This window comes from Morus notabilis, unplaced genomic scaffold (genome assembly GCF_000414095.1).
Source record: "Morus notabilis unplaced genomic scaffold, ASM41409v2 Scaffold385, whole genome shotgun sequence".
In the NCBI taxonomy this organism is placed as follows: domain Eukaryota; kingdom Viridiplantae; phylum Streptophyta; class Magnoliopsida; order Rosales; family Moraceae; genus Morus; species Morus notabilis.
Window position 1 is genome coordinate 49,640 of NW_010356863.1, and position 5,209 is coordinate 54,848.

Sequence of the window (5,209 nt, forward strand, 5' to 3'; positions counted from 1 at the left end):
GTCTGACCGCGCGCTAGCGCGGACTCTCCGCGCACTGGGGCGTGCTCAGGCCGCGTGCTAAGGCGCGCATTGGAGCGTACTAAGGCACGCGTTGGAGCGTGCTCAGCCCCTGTGCAGGGGCGCGCGTTGGAGCGTGCGCTGGGTGCGCTGGGGGCGCTAGGGCATGCCCTTTCCATGATTTCTAGAAATTTTCTGGGCAGTTTCTGGGCATCTTCAAAGGCTTCAAACTTGATCTTCAAGGCCTCCTTTTGAGTCAAAATCAAAACCCTAATTCTACCCAAAACCTAGAATTACAATAATTCTAATCCCGAATTAAATTACAAATAATTTTATCAATGAATAAATATAACCGATCCATGGAACCATATAATTAACGACTGATAAGTTGATTTTTCATCAATTTATCCCTGTCATATATTATGGTTTTTGAGCAAATTTCAGTTAATTTGTCACTAGTTTTATGTGTATGTTAATCTGTTTTGTAGGAATTACAAAGTGGAGAAAGTCGAGTGTAAAAGATAAAGAAGTCCATGAAAATCTCCATTTGTGTGGGCTGCAGCGCACTAGGAGCAAGCTACAGCCTGAGACTTCCAAAGAGCATTCCAGCTTCAGGCTGCAGTGCTCCAAAAGGTGCTGCAGCGTGCCCTGCATCCGGCCTGATGCGTGCTTAGGCGCAGTTCAAGGCGCGCTTAGGTGCGCATCCCAGAATCTGCCAGGAAATTGAGACACGCGCTGCAGCGCACATCCCTATGGGCTTAGGTGCGCGTCTAGAAAACCCTAGACCTCATTGACACGCGCTGCAGTGCACGTCCATGGGCTGCAGCGCGGCTATCTTGAAAAAGAAAGTTGCTGGAAGAGGGTTGGACACAGAGAGTGGAGAATTGAACCAGAGACACGGCTGGAGCCCTAGGTCTGAAGAAAAGCAGCTGTAACCAAGGATTTCTGAGATTTTCAAGGGGATTCAAGGCAGTTTGAAGGCTTTGGAGGAGATTATCCAATAGGAGGTCTTCATTACTTTCTCCCTTTGTATTTCTTGAATTGTTTGTTTAATTTTCTGCTTAAACTATGGATCTTTGGTATTTTGTAATTGTGGATTTAATTTCGAATATGGATAGCTAATTTCCTCACACTAGGGGGGTTTGATCTAATTTAATGAAAGTTATATTTTGAAAGTCTGTTTGCTTGTTGAATGTTTTATATTCCAATCTTTTGTGTTTCTTGTGCTTAATTTCTAATGTAATTACCCATTTGATTAGAGACCCTAGATGTATGAAATTAGGCTCGGGAGAGTTAATTTTATACTTGAGAATTAAGAGATGCAACCTAAGGAGATATTGAGTCGAGAGGCTAGTATAACCTTAGGAGATCGAATATGGACTTAACTTAAAGAATGCATAATTGGTAAAATTAATAGGGATATTAGTTTAATCGATTTAGCATATTATTTCACTTAGCAGTCGAGAGAGGGAGTGAGATTATCTTAGTACCCATGATCTAGGATTGAATATAATACATTGACAAGTGACGGATTTAGATAAATATAGCATAATTAGGTGAAGTCGAATCCCCCCTAGCCCATTTTAAATATAGAGATCCCTTCGATCCAAATCACCTTCGCATCTATTGTTTACATTTTTTTTAGTCTAGTTTAGTTGTTTAATTTAGTTTAAATCCCTTAATTTAAATTAAATTATAGATAAAATCAGTTTAGATAAAGAGTGATACTTAGTTCTTCCTAATTAACAATCCCAGTGGACGATACTCGATCCTCAGATCATTATTACTTTGCGATTCGTACACTTGCGAGGACACATTAAATTTTAAGCAAAAGTATTTTCGCGTACAAGTTTTTGGCGCCATTGCCGGGGATTGGCAATTTAGGATTTAAGCTAATATTTCTGTGAAATAGATTGATTTTTTAGACCTTTATCTTTATTTTATTAACTTAACTTTTGTTAATTTAATTTCGTTCATGTATTCTTTTGGTTGCAGTGTATGCGCCGAGTCTGCAGCTTGGAGACTGTTCCTTTAGACCCAGAAATTGAGAGAACTATTTCGAGACTAAGAAGGGAACATTAGAATAGAAACCGAGTCATGGTAGAGGGTAACAACAACAACCAGCAGAGGGCTTTGAGGGATTACTTCAGACCGGTAGTGAATGAGAATTATTTTGGCATTAGGAGGCAGCCGATCAAGGCGAACAACTTTGAGTGAAGCCTGCATTGATAAATATTGTTCAGCAGAATCAGTATGGGGGGCTACCGTCTGAAGACCCCAATGTGCATCTAGCAATGTTCCTGGAGATCTGCGACACCATCAAGATGAATGGTGTGGACCAGGACATTATCAGAATGTGCCTGTTCCCGTTCTCACTTAGGGACAAGGTGAGAGGTTCGCTCCAACCAGTTCAAGCCAGTAGTATTGGCACGTGGGAAGAGTTGGCACAGAAGTTTCTAACCAATTTCTTCGCTCCATCAAAGACCGCTCATCTGAGGAGCGAGATTGCGCAATTCAGATAGATGGACTTTGAGCCTCTCTATGAGGCCTGGGAGCGTTTCAAGGAGTTGCTCATAAAATGCCCGCAGCATGGATACGAGCACTGGTTCCAAATTTAGATCTTCTACAATGGTTTGAATGGACGAACTAGGACAATTCTAGATGCAACATCAGGTGGGACGATGTTGTCCAATACCTACGAGGAGGCCGAATTATTATTGGAGGAGATGGCCTCTAACAATGCTCAATGGCCAAGTGAGTGGTCAAGTGTGAAGAGGGATGCAGGAATGAATAAGATTGATCCGTTGGTCACTCTTTCAGCACAAATATCAGCTTTGATCAACAAGATCTCAGAGTTGACCGCAAAGGAAGCCACATCGAGTAAGGAGACGGCTATGGTTGCCAGTACATCTTACACAGGTGAAGGTGGTGCTGTAGAACAAGTGTAGTATATGAACAATAGGAATTTCAACTACCGAAGCAATAACATACCGAGCAACCTGCCTACTCAGTACCACCCAGGACTCCGGAACCACGAGAACTTTTCTTATGGCAATAACAAGAATGTATTGCAACCTCCTCCAGGGTATAGTCAGCCATTATCTCAGAGCAAGCCGTCGATAGAGGACCTGTTGAGCACGTTCATTGTAGAAACCAGGGGGCGGTTCAACAAAGATAAGGCTAGACTTGATAATATCGAGACTCATTGCACAAACATGAGCGCTACTATGAAGACTATGGAAACAAAGATTGGCCAACTCCCCGACTCAACGAAGAGCCTATCATCTGGGAACTTTCCTAGTGACACTGTGAAAAACCCCAAGGAGCAATGTAACACAGTCACCTTGAGAAGTGGGAAAGAAGTTGAGGCTCCTAAGCCCCAAGAGGATAAAACCAAGGAATAAGAAGTAGAATCAAAGCAACCAAAGGAGAGTGCAAGGCCTAAGTCGATCTCTTTTCCGGATAATCCTCCTCTCATCACTCCTACCTTTTCGTATCCGTAAAGATTGAAGAAAAAGAATATGGATGCTCAATTTTCAAAGTTTTTAGAGATTTTCAAGAAGATCCATATCAACATTCCGTTTGTGGATGCACGTGAACAAATGCCTAATTATGTCAAGTTTATGAAGGATGTCATGGCAAAGAAGCGGAGGTTGGAGAATTATGAGACCGTCAAGCTAACGGAAGAGTGTAGCGCTATCCTTCAAAGGAAATTGCCTCAAAAGTTGAAGGATCCTAGGAGTTTCACTATTCCGTGTACTATTGGAGATTCTCACTTCGAGAAGGCCTTGTGTGATCTTGGAGCTAGCATCAGCCTCATGCCTCTATCGATTTTCCAGAAACTAGGGCTTGGAGAGGTCACCCCTACAACCATCTCCTTGCAAATGGCGGATAGGTCCATTACCTACCCATGGGGAATCATTGAAGATGTATTGGTAAAGGGGGATAAGTTCATCTTCCCGGTTGATTTTGTAGTTTTGGACATGGAACAGGATCGAGATATCCCCATTATCCTTGGGAGGCCTTTCCTAGCTACCAGAAGGGCTTTAATAGATGTGCACAGTGGGAACTTGACTTTAAGGGTCAATGAGGAGAAAGCCATATTCAACATCTTAAATCCCAAGAGGTCTCCACAAGAAAAGCCGACTTGCAACCGAGTGGAGGAAGTGAAATCTTTTATCAAGTTCACTCAAGAAGTTGTGCTGAAAGATTCTTTGGGGAATGGCCCCACCAATTCCCTAATCAAAAACAAATCGAGCAATGAACATTGTCCTAAGAAAGATGATGGTGGGGAGTATGTTGTTAAGAGGGTCGAAGTCATTGCCACCCCGATGAACAATGAAAAGGTGGTGGCCAAGAAGAAAGCCAAGAAGAAGCACGACCAGCGAACCTCGTGGCAAGATCTCAGTCTAGGCCAACGCGTCCTTCTTTTCAACTCTCAGTTGAAGCTCTCCCCCGAAAAAGAGGAGTTAAGATGGTCTGGACCATTTAAGATCAAGCGAGTGTCTTCATTCGGTACCATTGAGCTAGAACCAGGAGGATGAAGTCGTGTTCATGTCCAGCTAGGGACGTTAAATCAAGCGCTTCTTAGGAGGCAACCCAAGTCTCTACCCCTTTATTTGTTTTGAATTTTTTTTTTTATTTTTTTGTTAGATTAATTTTGTGTGATTTGTTGATCATTGATTTATTTTGTTGATAATGGTGTTATTAGGTTTTTCTAATACAACTTGTATGGCAAGTGTTGATAATATATATATATATATATATATAGAGGCTCGAGAGAAGGAGTGTATCAGGTTGGAGCATGACTAGCGCGATCCCAGTGTGCCGCAGCGCGCATTCTAGATTGAAGACGCGTGCCGATGCGCGCCTAAGCCACCACCAGCTCCGTACACCATGGATGAGGACCACCCTTAGGAGGCGAGACTCATATCCCGCCTCCCTGGTATTCTTCACTTACACTTTCATTGTTGGCTTGTATTTTAATAACATTGAGGACAATGTAATTTGTAAGTGTGGGGGGAACTTCTAGATGCTATCAATACTTGCTATTTTGATTATGTTTTCGTTTGTTTATTTCGTTTGTTTAATTTAGATTTTATGTTGATCATTTTGAAAAAAAAAAAAAGAATTTTTAGTGAGTTGTTTTTCTACTCCTAATGATCAATGAACCAATGATGACATTATCTCCTAATTTCTCTGAGTTTTTGTG

At 42.0% G+C, this 5,209-nt stretch overlaps 1 non-coding gene across 1 annotated transcript; it reads right to left on the bottom strand.

Annotated features, from left to right (window-relative positions):
* Positions 1–2,486: 2,486 nt before the first annotated feature.
* LOC112090618 lies at positions 2,487–2,593 on the bottom strand. Its single transcript, XR_002901734.1, has one exon. It is a non-coding gene; the product is annotated as a small nucleolar RNA R71 (small nucleolar RNA).
* Between the last annotated feature and the right edge of the window lie 2,616 nt (positions 2,594–5,209).